Source organism: Gorilla gorilla, chromosome 5 (assembly GCF_029281585.2).
Source record: "Gorilla gorilla gorilla isolate KB3781 chromosome 5, NHGRI_mGorGor1-v2.1_pri, whole genome shotgun sequence".
In the NCBI taxonomy this organism is placed as follows: Eukaryota; Metazoa; Chordata; class Mammalia; order Primates; family Hominidae; genus Gorilla; species Gorilla gorilla.
Genome location: NC_073229.2, coordinates 42,589,846 through 42,604,258, shown reverse-complemented (window position 1 = coordinate 42,604,258; position 14,413 = coordinate 42,589,846). Strand labels below are relative to the sequence as shown.

At 46.2% G+C, this 14,413-nt stretch overlaps 1 protein-coding gene across 10 annotated transcripts in view; it reads left to right on the top strand.

Annotated features, from left to right (window-relative positions):
- Positions 1-14,413, top strand: part of RIPOR2 (RHO family interacting cell polarization regulator 2) — a 231,943-nt gene that overhangs the window by 121,860 nt on the left and 95,670 nt on the right. The window contains exon 1 of one of the 10 annotated variants that reach the window (XM_063707371.1): positions 9,334-9,628. The exons of the other annotated variants lie outside the window; for them this stretch is intronic. The gene's annotated coding sequence lies outside the window, so the exon portion shown is untranslated. Of the gene's footprint in view, positions 1-9,333; positions 9,629-14,413 lie in introns of those variants that run through there. 10 annotated transcript variants of the gene reach the window in all.

The following is a 14,413-nucleotide window of genomic DNA, read 5'->3' as shown; positions in this document are numbered from 1 at the left end:
GGGAAAGGACTAATCTGAGCAGGCTTCTTGGAGGTGAATATTTGAAGTTGAGAGCTTAATGTCCTGGGAAGCAGTGTTCTGATAAACATGATAATTGTGGGAATGCATCAGGGAATGCTTTATCTTCACATGCTCTCCTGCATTTGGTGCTATGCATACCAAGTTCACATGCTTGCATTTCTTGCCCTTTTGCTCCAAGGCCATACATTCATAGAATCTCAGCTGGAAGAGACCTAAAGAGGTGTTTGGTCTATGTTCCTAACAGAAGGCTGGCAAGCAATCAGCCCCAGTGCTCAGCTCCCTCCCTTTTTCCCTCCAAAGGAGATTTATCTGTCTCCATCAGTCACACATCCATTTAACAGTCAATAGCTAGTAGGCACCAAATTTGCTTTTATTTTAACTCAAATCCCACAGGTTATATCTTCAATCACTTCTCTTTATTCTAATTCTGGGGAATAATTGTTCTTCCTTCTGTAAGACAGTCCTCAAAAACCATTAAAATAACATAGTAACAACACCAATAACTCTCCAAACACCGAAATCGCCAGTCCAATATTTGTATTCCACCAGGCACTTGAGTCGAATACTATCTACTGCCGACAAGAGGGCGAGTGTATTCTCGGTGGTGAAGAGGCTCAAATGTGTGTGAATTAGGATATGAAATGCAGGGGCACACGGCCTACAGCTGTTGAACTTGAATTCCTCTGTGAATGCAAACCCCACAGCTGAGAGGCACTTCTCAGAGACGCCTGTGTACGTTTGCTCTTCTAGATGTACAGGGCTTATCCTCATTGTGACTTAGCCATCGTCTTGTGTGCAGAGAACAAACGAGAGCAGGTGTTCACATTTATCTTCCTCAAGCAGCCCCTTGAGGCTCTTTGGGGGGAGGGTCAGGAAAGGAAGACTGAAATACAGCCTTCCATCCCCCAACTCTCACTCCTGCCAGCAGACAGCTGTTTCAGTCTCTTCTTGCTGCTGCTAATGAAAACATAGCCGGGATTCCATAAAAGATATTTAATATGGGATTGCTTGGAGAAGCCACTTTCTTTGGAGATTTGCTTAAACCAAAGCTCTTGGATTTGTTACCATTGCCGTGAAATTTTCACCTCCAGCAGCCCTAGCGTGAATGACCTATTCTGAACGTGACAGCGATTACACTTCGGTGGCGTGAATAATTTATTAGGTGCAAGAGCACTGTCAACGTAGTGATATTACAGCAGTCTTGCTAGCCTGGCTAATTATGGAGGATGACAGCACTCTATCCTGTTGTCACAGCTCCTCTCCAAAGCTGCCAGGGATGTGGATTCTATGTGAGCAGAGAAGGAAAGAGGGGCAGTGGGGCCAGGTTCCTGCTACCAAAGAAGGCTTTGTGGGTTGAGCAAGCTGTGCTGCAGGAGTTGGATTTCCACTTTCACCTCTGCAAAGTGAAACTGTGCTGGGCCCATGGGGATGAATCTTGTATCCAGTATCCTGATTTTGCATAAAATGTGTGTTAGTTGGGGGAGGTGCAGGCTGTGAAAGAGTGACTTAGGAAGGAAAGAGGCATTAGACCCTGGAGCTAGCTAGGGTATCTAATGGTTTCCAGGCTTACAGAGGAGGCACAGGCCTTTTTAGCATGCAGCTGGATTCAGAGCCTAGGAGCAGGAGTATGAGAGAAAGGAATACAGCACAGCCAGGAGGAGCCTCAGTTATGGCTTCAGAGTGTGTTCCCTTGTGTTTTAAGCTACCTTGAGACTCTAGAGCTTTCTCTAGCTTTGCCTGAGTAGTAGTGACAGCTCATTTAACCTTACTGAGACCTCAGTTCCAGATATAAATCAGGCTCCAAAATAATGTCCATGAAGATTTTGAAGATTAACAGTCAGTGACAAAGTTTTAAGCAATAGGGCTTCTGGGCCTGTAATTCCTCCTAAAATTAGCTCCTGAAGTTAATGGTCCCAACTTTATGAATTAGGGAGGAACTAACCTTTGGGAAGATCTTTGCCTAGGTGGGGCAGGGAGTTGGAAAAGAATTAAACAGGATTACATGCAATAACATCACTGGCCTACAATGGAAAGAGAAATGAAAATTAAATTAAATTAAAGGAGCTACCTGAAGAAGAAATATTTTTAAAATATGAATGACTGGATAAAAGCAGATACTTTAAAATTTTCAATAATAGGTAATGATTAATGATTATCAATCAAGCCAATGTCAGAAAGCTGACGGCTCCCTCAAGTTAGAATAATTCAAGGAAGCTTATTTACAATGAGACGAGTTACAGGGGGGATGGGGATGCAGGGGATACTGGGGCCCAAGGTGACCTCATAGGGAGGAGCCAGGGAATGCATATTCCCACCTCACTTTCATCCCTGTTGGGGATCCCCATTGGCTAGACCCACCTGGACATCACAGGGCGGCCACTGACGTGGTCCCTACAGGTGAGCCCTCCAGGAGACAGAAGATGGAGATGGACAGAAAGGGGCAACATGGGATAACCTGCAAACCAGGGACTGCATCAGACCCAGGGACACAGAATAAATAAATCACCTTGGAGGACCTTTACAGATACGTCTCTTCTTTTAGTGTTTCCCCTGATCGTGAGAGAAAAAGGAAAGATATTGTGAAGTGAAAGTCAACTTAGAACCTTTAAAAAAGCCTACTACAGCTGGGCGTGGTGGCTCACGCCTGTAATCCCAGCACTTTGGGAGGCTGAGCCGGGCAAAACACAAGGTCAGGGGTTCGAGACCAGCCTGGCCAACATGTTGAAACCTCGTCTCTACTAAAAATACAAAACATTAGCCAGGCCTGGTGGCACGCGCCTGTAATCCCAGCTACACGGGAGGCTGAGGCAGGAGAATCACTTGAACCCGGGAGGCGGAGGTTGCAGTGAGGCAAGATCACGCCATTGCACTCCAGCCTGGGTGACAGAGCAAGACTCCGTCTCAAGAAAAAAAGAAAGAAAAAAAAGCCTACTACATATCAAGTACTTAGCATTGTGCTTGTACATAGATATTGATACTTTCCAATCACTTCTACAACTGCTTTGAATCATGTTATACTTATTTTAATATCTTTGTGCAATAATACATATTGATTAAATGTATGCCATTTACTTTCAGCCTATGGGGTTTAGAACTATACAAATTTGTAAAGTTAACATTTTGCCAACATTTTTGTCCGTCTAGATCACTGATTCTCAAAATGTGAACTAAAGACTCATGAGGTTTCCCAGGACCCTTTCAAGGGGTCCCCAAAGTCCTCAATATTTTTTAAAAGCATAAAATGGTCTTGGGACCAAAAATTCAAAAAGGCTATTCTAGATTATGGTATTGTATCAATGGATCTTGAAACCAAGAAAAGGGTCGGGGGAACTGCTGGCCTAGATTATATTATTGCAGAAAATGATCTCTATATGTAATATAATAATAATATATGAGAAATCCAATCTCAAGTTTCTGGAGAGAAGGAGACTGCTATATTTAGAGAATATTTTATTTCCCATCAACTTTGAACATTTCACTGATTGTTGTCTACCCATGCAGCCTTACAGGTCACTTGGTGTGGAAGCTAGAAGTGGGGGTGGAGAGGAGGTTTAGGCTTAGGATAATTTGCCCAAGTACAGGGGACTGACTTCTGAACCTCCGGGACATTCATTCTTGGGACATACTAAAATGTCGAGAGTGTTGGCCAAACAAGTTTCTCATTGTGCAAGCAGATATGTGTGACAATGGCAAGGAAATAGCCTGAGATGTCCACTCCCTTGAGAACCTTATCATGGGTGCCAGACACGGGCAAAGGATAACAGGGTCTTTCTCTCAGCAGTTCAGAAAGTGGTGAGCAAGACCCAGCTGTCACTTGTCGGGTTGAAATATGCTTCTATAGGTACAGTTCAGACACCAATAAATGCAGGCTTGTTATGTTCTTTCTCCAGGGAAAAAGGTGGCAGAAACCAGCAGGGATAGTGTATGCTCTCATTTCTCGTTTAGTCAATATTTATTGGCTATCCTCTACACTCATTAATATAGAGGTTACTATCCTATATGCAGCACAAAACATAGTTCCTGACATCGCAGAGCTTATAAACCAATGAGGAGAAGTGTATTAAATAGCTACTACAAAAGGAAGATGTGTGATTGAGTCTGCACTCAGGGGACAGATGACTTACAAGAGGACTCAGGTACAGCACAGATGGCCAAGGAAAGTGTCATGAAGGAGGTAATGTTTGAACAGAGCTTCATGGGCCAGGCAGGATTTTTAGAGCCAAATATTAAAGGTAGGAGGAAAAGTGAGGCAAGGGCTCAGCAGAGAATTTTCAGGCAGTAGGAATGGCCTGAGGAAAAAGGTGGAAGCAGGAATTGTCAAATGTTAGAGCCAAAAGAAGCTTGGTGATCAGGTTGTCCAAACCCTTCGTTTGATAGATGAGGACATAGGTCCACAAAGGCCACTGAGTTCTCTACTGGCAACACTAAAATAGAACCCAGGCATCGACTCTGAGTCCAGCACTTTTTCCAAGACTCTTCCCTGGATGCAGGGTGAGAAGAGCCAGAGCTGAGAGCCTGCATGGCAGAGTGGCGGGGATGCAGCTGGGAAGGCTTCTGGAACCAACTGCAGTGCCAAGGGAGCTGGATGCCTATTTGGACTTGGTTCAGACCAGTGTTTCCTGAAGAGCATTCTGAGGTGACTGTGCCAGAACCATCAGTGTGCTTGTTAAAACGACACTGTGGAAGGAATGAGACCTAAAAATCTGCATGTTAAATTCCTTCCCAGGGTGATTCTTATGCACTTCATAAGCTGGAAAATCAAAAATACAGAGAGACGGGGGCCAGGCACGGTGGTTCACACCTGTAATCCTAGCACTTTGGGAGGCCAAGGCAGGTGGATCACGAGGTCAGGAGTTTGAGACCAGCCTGGCCAACCTGGTGAAACCCCATCTCTACTAAAAATACAAAAATTAGTTGGGAGTGGTGGTGGGCGCCTGTAATCCCAGCTACTTGGGAAGGTGAGGCAGGAGAATCACTTGAACCCAGGAGGTGGAGGTTGCAGTGAGCTGAGATCGTGCCACTGCACTCCAGCCTGGGTGACAGAGCAAGACTCCATCTCAAAAAAAAAAAAAAAAAAAAGTACAGACAGAGGGAGAAAGATTGGTCAGAGCAGCAAATGAAGAATTCAATAGACGTGAGCAATGTGGAGGCCAAAAGATTATACTATTAGAAAGGAGTGCAAAACTCTTAGAACTGGCAGCATTCCAAGCCATATTTTGGCCTTGGATCTGGGTGGCCAAGTGCCTATACAGAAAGGTCATAAGAGTAAAGACCTTCAAGGCTGTTAGATCTGCTGTTCCTATGGATAAGAAGCATCACAGTTATAAAGAGAAATTAGACCTCTGTTGTATCTGCTTACTTGTCTCTAGGACTAGTCGCCTGTAAGAATAGAAGCCAAAATTCACCAGAACAATAGACACAGGTAGATACAGAAATATGGTTTTGTATTTCTGCAGGGAATGCAGAAAAAATTATGTGATAGACAGATAGATAGATAGATAAGGGTTGGTAGGTACAACCAAATCTCTAAGTGACCTTCTGATTAGACCTAGAGCACCGACTTCACTTCATAACGGCAGTGGTTCTTCAGGCATGGTCTAAGTTCTTTATTACATATGTGAAGCTCTAAGTCAGGGAATTAAATTGGTTGCATTTTGGCTGCTGTTCTGCTTTCTTCTGATGAATGGTGTATTTACTAGGATTGATTGATGGCAGTAAGAACCATAAGACTTGTTTGGCTGAGTCCGTTCTTCAACCACACACTGGCTTAAAAAGTGCTCATGAGAGGAGAATGGGATACAGTTCATTTATTAAAAGAGGCCATTTTCAGTGCTGCTGAAGTTCAAACACCTTGTTTTATGGTATAAAAAATAATCACAGTTCCTATAGCACCCATAGTGCTGCCTCCTTCGTAAGTCACCATCCCACTTATTTACAACTGTCCTCATCGCCAGACTCTACAAGGCAGGTTTCACAACTACTGGGCTTACCTCTGGCCGTTAGCAGAGTGCCTGGCACCTGGGTTGCACTCAATTACTTCTTGAAATAATAGCTATTATTACTACTTGGGGTCTTTTTTGTTTTGTTTTGTTTTGTTTGTTGTTGTTGTTGTTGTTGTTTGACACCCAGGCTGGAGGCGCAGTGACGTAATCTCGGCTCACTGCAACCTCCGCCTCTTGGGTTGAAGTGATCCTCCCACCTTACCCTCCTGAGTAGCTGGGATTACAGGCACCTGCCACCACGCCCGGCTAATTTTTTGCATTTTTAATAGAGACAGGGTTTCGCCATTTTGGCCAGGCTGGTCTCAAACTCCCGGCCTCAAGTGATCCACCCACCTCGGCCTCCCAAAGTGCTGGGATTACAGGCGTGAGCCACCATGCCCGGCCATTAGGGGTGTTTTCAATTTAAAATTTATATGTGAGGGGGGAAAATACCCTGACTTGTATTAAACGATTTCTTCTTTGGAAAGAACCATTCGTTTTCATTGGCCTGAAAGAGCAATGCAAGTGTCTCATGGGTGGAGGTGAGGATACCCACCCCCAATGCCTGTCAAGCTCTAGGCTTCACTGTTTCCCTGGATGAGGTTAAAAGGACCCAGCTGAGATATCTGAGTGCTCTGCTCAGTGAAGTTTTGGGGATAAAGAATCCTGCCTAAGGGATAGTAAGAACCTAAAAGGAAGTGAACAGCATTTTAAGAGAGAGAATGGGTGCAAGCAGAAATTAACTACCCAAGAATGAAGACTTTGGTGACCACACAGGAGCAGTGATTGGAGAGGCGGTGTGAAGACCTTTAGACTAAGCTCTAGGAGACCTGGTGTGGGCTTTTTATTTGGTTATATGACCTTAATCTCTGGGATTTGGACCAGGCAATCCAATACACAGTGTGTCGTGGTTGTTTAGATCTGTGCTGCCTGGTCCCTCAGTCACACATGTACCTGTTCTCTGGAGGTACTCTGTGGAAGGAACTGTGGGGTCTACAAAGTCACCCAGGACAGATCCCAATTGCCAGAGCTTCCAGTCTAATGCAGTCAGTTCAGGCCTGTGTTGGCCCTTCACCTTCCATACTCCACACGTTCTGCTCCCTTCCTAAGGAAGCTCCCTCAAGGGGAGACACAGCTCACTGTGCCCTCTTCATTCCTGTTTAGAGCTTCAGTCCTAAATCCACAGCAGTGAGTGGGGCAACCTCATGGAATCTCTAAAGGCAGCAGCTTGGGGAGCCACTCCATGCTTCTTTCTGGTCTCTGCTCTGTATGTGCACATACACACACACACACACTCATGTCATGCCCACAGTCATGCCCAAACCTCAGCAAGATACCCCTCAGCCCAATAGGGTAAGTTGGGGGTGGGAGTGGAATGTGCTATAGTAAAAAGAGCACTTGATTTGGAATCACATCTGACTTTCAACCCTAGCTTCATCTTTGTGATCATCAGGAAGTTACTTGTTCATCTTCTCAGAGTATCAGTAGTCTTATCTTTTAAGTGGAGGCAGTTATGGGAAAGAGATGACAGGCTTCAGTGGGATAATGTCTACAAAGTACCTAACATCATCTGCCTCATCTCTCTTTTCATCCTCTTCCTCCTACCTCTCATAAAATGTTATATGTCACTTACAACAGTGCCATTCCTGAGTCAGGAAGGTGATGGGAGTGGGAAGGTGGGGAAATACAGTTGGCTTCTCTCCAGGGTGGGTGTCAGGCCCTTCTCCCTCCAGATTCATCCTATGAGACCATTAGTACTGTGCTAATCTGCAGTAGCGCTTTACTCAGTTCTCCCCAAACTTCTACTGCATATTTGTACTTCTTTCCAGGTCTCTTTCTCCAGACTCCAGTAAATAGAGAAATGTTTGGAACCATCCATCTCTACACAAATAGTCATGATACAAGGTGGAAGGTGCTAGGCATCTGGAGAGTAAACTAAGGTGCTATAAAAGCTCTGAAATGAAAGGGCAAAAAAAAGGGGGGGGCAAGGGATCTTGGAAAAATGGATGCAGATTAAGGTATTTAAACTGGATCTTAATGAATAGATGTGGCCATTTGGAAATGGGCAAAAGCTATGTGGTTGCAGATAAGTTGCAGGGTGGGGTTGGCAAGGGAAATAAAAGGATCAATGTAAGAGTGAAGGGGTGCTTCAGAATGACTGGGTGATCCATCTTTCATTCAATATGTAGCTATGGAGTGCCTGCTCTGTGCTGGGGACACCTTATATCAGACAGAGATGGTTCCTGCCCTATGAACTCACAGTCTAGTAAAGGCATGCTCTTGGGCGTTCTTTCTGGGGATCAAGCCGATTTTGCCCTTTCTGTTGTATTCCTAGGTGAGTTATGACACAGTTTATCAGGCGATGGTTCTGGCTGCTTGTATTCCAGCCCGAGGATGCAGTGCCCAGACCACGACTGGATGTGGGTGTTTCCCATGTTGACACGTCTCCTAGGATGTTCCCTTTCGGCTAATGTCTCAGCTCACTGATTATTACTGATCCTTTCACAAGGTGACTGAATCTCAAGTGGTGTGGGAGGGAGTGGATGTGTCTTGTGGTACTATTCTAGTTAACATATTCTAAATACACAATTTATTCATTATGATCACTTAACAGATGAGGAGACTGAGGCATAGCAGGGAATCCCTATGTAAGGATGGAGACTGAGTCAGGACCTTTTCCCTGGGTCCTTGTCGACTCCCAGTTCCATACAGTTTCCACTCCAAAAGGCCCTTTTTTGGGAATGTCTGTCTATCAGGCAGACCCATGCTTTCCCCAAAGGAAACCTTTATCATTCAAATCCACCAGAACAAAATAAAAAACAATTCTCTTTCTGCCATCTTTATGAGAGCTGTGTCCAAAGCAGCCCCGGTAGAGAGAGTGCCCTACAAAGCAGCCCTCCTCAGCGGGGCTTTCCAGCACAACCCTTGCCGTGGGCAACCAACCTTACCCTCACACCGCCCCCACCCCATACACCACCGCCTCATTTTTTTCAATGCACAGCCCAGCTTGTATGAAAGATCCCAAAAGGTTAGCTGAAAGGGCCTTTCCTTGCCTCGGCTCCTTTCCTCTGCCCTCTCCCTCCAGCGCGCTGGATCCACCGGGCTCGCTCCCCGGCGCGATTCCACGGGTCACTCCAAAGCTGCCGCGCCAGCTCTTGCAAAGGAGCCTGGCGTGCCGGCGATCAGCTGGAAGCAGGCACCGAAGCGCAGCCTCCTGGAGTTGGGCTGAAGTAGCTGTCAAGCAGCTGTCTCCACCCGCCCTCCCCTCCCAGCACAAGTGACGCCGCCGGCCCCCGCGCCGCGCCTCCCCCTCCTCACGGCTCCCGCCCCTCCGCCCGCTCCGCCGCTCTAGCTCCGCGCTCCGCCACCCTCGCGCCCGCCAGCCCCGCAACTTCACCCCGCGCGCCGCAGCTGCTGCGAGCGGACGCGTCAGGGCAGCCGGCGCTGGGGACAGCTCGCGTCCACCCGACTGCCTCCCGGGGTCCCCTTCACCCAAGTGAGCCAGCTCAGGCTGTCTGCAAAGCCGGAGGTGCGGGCAGCTCCGGGCATTGCATTCGTGCGGAGGCTTTTATATGCCAGAGAACCCTGAGTGTGCCCCTGACATGACAAGGAGCCGTCGTCGTTAGGTAGGTTCACCTTTTCATTTCTCCTTTTTTGCTTCTGATTTTGCGTACAACGCTGTGAAGTCTGTGTGGGGAGGGGTGTCCTCGACTTGAATGAGCGTTGAATGCTAAGCAGCCGTTGAAACTGGAGCGTCCTCAGCTTCCACCACCCTGGTGGGTTCGGGCATCTGAAGCCCACAGGGTACGGTCGGGAAGTTGCTGAGCGAAAGGGGCACGCGCACTTTTTGCAAGCAGAACTGAAGGATGCCCTGGGGAGTGGAGGAACGGGCCAAGGTTAGAGGGGCCCACAGCATTGCCCGGGGTTGGGACATTTCTGGGGCGAGGAAGCGCCGGGCCCCGGGAGTCAGGGAGGGGTGTGTGTGCGAGCGCCCCCAGATGGGAGTCCTGGGTGGCCCCCTGGCACGGAACGACTTCGGCACTCTCAGAGCCTATGGGGAATCCAGCTCAGGGCTGGGATAGCAGTCTCAAGGGTCTTCATTTGCCCCCGGGCTGCCCGTTTGAGCTGGACTATGAACCAACTCATTCCTCACCGTGTCTGAATTCCAAATTGGCCAGGTGGAATGGGAGGATGAGAATTGGGAAGAGGGGCAAGAAAGGAAAAAATGTGTTGCTTTGATGCCGATCTGTGTCTGGAAAGATGGGGGGAGGGGATGCACCTGAGGACAGGAGCACCCTAGCAGGTGTCTGTGGCATGGGAGGGGGCTGGTCAAGCGGAGCATGTGCAGCTCTCTTGCCCGAGACGATAACCTTCTAGCTCCCTCTCACAGGGCAGTGGGCAGCGGATAGAGACCCCTCACGTTCGAAGGGAGTAGGTGCATTTTGAAATTAGATAAGCAGAAGTCATCAGGTGCTAAGGTGGCAGAGGCGCTGTGAGAAGTGACAGCTCCCTGGAGAGCGAGAGAGCAAGTGGAAAAGCAGGAGAACCGGGCTGATTCTGCTGGGATGGGGGTGGCGCAGAGTGAGATTGGTAGGCTCGTAGGTCCCTGTCTTGGAGATACCTACATGTTGCTTGAGTGACTGAGGAAAAATGTTCAAGCTTTTAATCTGGGAAAACAGTTATGATAAAATATATGTTGGGGCTGTTTCCTCCCTGCTCCCCACTTCCTACCCTCTTACGTCCACACGCTTGGTAGAAGGTCTAGGATTGTGAGTAATCACTGCCCCCATTCTAAAGAAATTGTACTTGGCCATCTCTACGGGACTGGGCATCCTGTGTGAGCGTCTGCCCGATTGTTACCTGACACACAATCATTTCTATCCTTTTGTTTTCTATCGGGTCTGTCTTGCTCTGAGAGTGTACCCACCTCCTTCCCTCCCCTACCCGGGTATTCCCACTCACTCAATTCCCCTCTTCCCCTTGCTCCTCCAGCCATTTTGGACCAGCCTCTGAGCTTGCCCACTCACACCATCTACCTTCCTCAAATTGTATTTTAGCTGCTGTCACAAGCAGGGGATGTCAGCCACGAACTCTCCGAGAACCAGCACCATCATGGCTATTCTCCAGTGGTTAATGAGGAAGCATCAGTAGTTATCCTTCTGTAGGAACAAACTGCAGGGATGTGCCAACTTAGGGTAACAGCAGCTTGAGGAACTCCCCTATCTGAAGCCCCCATCTCCCAGCACTCAGGATTAGCTTTCTGTGCTAGCTTCCCCTTCAGTTGCAATAGTGTCAAATTGTGTCTTTTCCCCCAGGAAGATAATGCATCCGCCTGTCCAAAAATTTACTGCATCCAAACATCTGAAAACTTGAACATTGGGGAATCTGTTTAGCAAAAACATACTGCATATGTTGCTTTTCCAAAGGACCCCCCCAATTGCTGTTGCTTTTCTCTTCCTCTGACACTCTAATGTGAGATTTCGCTTTGAATATTTTATCCTCAGTATAAATATAAAGAAATACCAAGCTACAGAGAAGGAAAACCGAAAGCATGCGCTAGGGAGTTGCATAGAATTCTGATTACACAAACACAATTCCAGAAATGGCTCTCCTTCCTTTTGTTAACTGCAAAGTGAAGTTATTTCCAGCAGAGAAGGGACCCACCCAAGGTTGACCTGGAGAAGCCAAGGAGGCTGGGGGCGGGTGGAGGGAGATATTTATATCTGTGGATCTTGTTAGCTAAACTCTCATAAAAATTCTTCTCTTTAGTATTCATACCCATTGACCTGGGGCCCTGCTAATGACTGCCAAGTGTCCTTCCCTAAATCTGAGGTCACTAAAGTGGAAACATCCCTACTACGATAAAACCCCACAGCCCAACTGTGATACCAACTACATGCCCACTTCTAAGTATAACCAAGACACTTCTCTGTTACACTTTGTGTTAATTCACAGATGATTGGTTCACCCCTCTGTCAAGAGACTAAAATATAGACAAAGGCAACTGTGCAGGGTGAATAGCACAGATTTCAGATTTTATATTAAATGGCTGAATTGTACATACAACAGTCCCTTGGGTTGAAGGGTTTGCAAACCAGAGTTTTATTTAATCATTTATTGCATTCAATGGATTATCTGTTTTCATTCTGAAAAGAAGTCAGAAGTCTAAAAACAGTTCCTTGCTTTTCTTGGGAGGAAGTGGTGGTAGAAGTGAAAGTCCGTTTTATTTACACAATGGGTGCCCCTTAGGGCAATGGCAGATTTGACTTTCTACTTGGGCTTCCTGCACCGGTGGTCCTGTGAGTAGGGCCTCGTGCTTGTGAACAGCTCCTTTACCAGGCTTATTTTCATCTGCCAAGCTGAGCTCCATGAGCTGGGGGAGATAGACAGCTTGTGTTTGTGGCCATTCAACCAGAAAAGAATAACAGCTGAAAACAGACAATGGAGCAAGGGAATTGGGGTGGGGTGGGGGTGGGGAGAGGAGGTACAGATAGCCCAGTCGCTCATAATTGGCTCCCCAAAGGCAAACCTAGGTGTAGAATGGTGTCATAAAGCAGTTGTCATGTAAACACCCTGCAATGTGATTATTATAAAGATCTGTTCAGAAAAGGAGAATGATCATGAGCATATGCCTTTTCATCTGGAAGGAGCCCTTCTTTTGGCTTCGTTTCTTCATTTCATTTACTTATAGGCAGTTTCTTGAAACAACATTTTCCCCCTGAAAACAAGAACCTCACTGTTATGCATATGGAAACCTTCAAGTTGATTCAACTGAACAAAATCACTCAATGCATCATGTATCTCCAGTGAATTAAGCATGAAACCCTCACATGTCCTCTTCCCTCTTCTGTGTCTCCTCTCTGCAGCCACCAACTTCTCTAGGTTCATGGTCCAGGTTTTTGTCTTGTTTTGTTTTGTTTTGTTTTTTGGTCACAGTAAACTCATCTCACTTAGGTTGGAAACATTCCCTAAAAATAATACATGTTTTCCTGAGTGCGGCAGGCTATCTACAAAAAAGATCATTTACACATGGCCCTGTGCTGGATTTAATTCCCTCTAAGGAAACCAGGAACACTATGAAGAAAAGAAGCTGCTCCAATTTATTTTATTGTGCATTGTTTACATGACACTGATGAGTACTGTGTGGAGGAGATGAATGTTTTCACAAGTTCATTACATTAATTAAATAGGAAATTAGATTTTTTTCAACAGTGAAAGCAAATGAGGTGCAATATTTCTATGTTGTGTTCCATTAGATCAAAATGAGTTCTCTACCAGACCAAGGAGAGAGGAGTCTCAGAGGAGTTATTTTGTACACCATTTAGCATTCTAAAACTGATTCGCAATCATTTTTAATTCTGAGGTGGATTTTAAGTTCAAGTCTGTAATGTTATATAATTTAGGAGAATCCCACTTTTGTTTCAACTTAAGCATGTGTTTACTGGGCAATTATTCTAAGGTCTGGTCAAAGTTAGACATCGCATTCAATATAAAAGTATAACATATTGGCTGGGCACGGTGGCTCATGCCTGTAATCCTAGCACTTTAGAAGGCTAAGGTGGGAAGATCGCTTGAACCCACGAGTTTGAGACCAGCCTGGGCAACATGGTGAAACCCCACCTCTACCAAGAAAAAGAAAAATTAGCCAGACATGGTGGTGCATGCTTGTAGTCTCAGCTACTCTGGAAGCTGAGGTGGAAGGATTGCTTGAGCCTGGAAGGTCAAGGCTGCAGTGAGCAGAGATATTGCCATTGTACTCCAGCCTAGGTGACAGAGTGAGACCCTTAAGAAAAAGAAAAAGTGTAAGATATTGATTATACCTTCTAGGGAGCACAGTCTGGTGGAGAAGTAGGAGGAGCACAATTGAGTTGGATAGGTGACTGGATGTCCTGGTTTGCCCCATAGACACCTGTTGTTGCAGCATAATTATTAATAGCACCACCTTTCACTCAGAGGTGTTGCAATCACACAGTCACCCTAAAGAAAAGGACTATGAGAGGTCAAAGGAAGAAGGCTGTGATTGGAGTAGTCAATGAAGATTTCATTCATGTGCCTATTCCAAGATTACAGGTAAATGGAAAGGAAAAGGGACTATTTACCAGACAAAAAGACTAGGAAGACTGTGAGCTCCCCGAAGGCACAGAGGGTCTGTTTTGCTTGTTCCTATATCCTTGGGACTTGCATGCTGCCTACACAATGGTAGATATCAACTATTAACTAACTGCCTGTGAACCTAGATTTAAGATCAAGACTGAAGGTAGGAAAGTTAGGGACAGTCAAAAGGCATGTCTTGCAAGGAAGGTCAGATAAGAACAACTGTGAAACAAGGCTACTATTAATGATGATGATACTAGAACAAGGTTGGCCAATGACCATGCCGAAAACCAACCTTATGTACAGAAAAACAACAG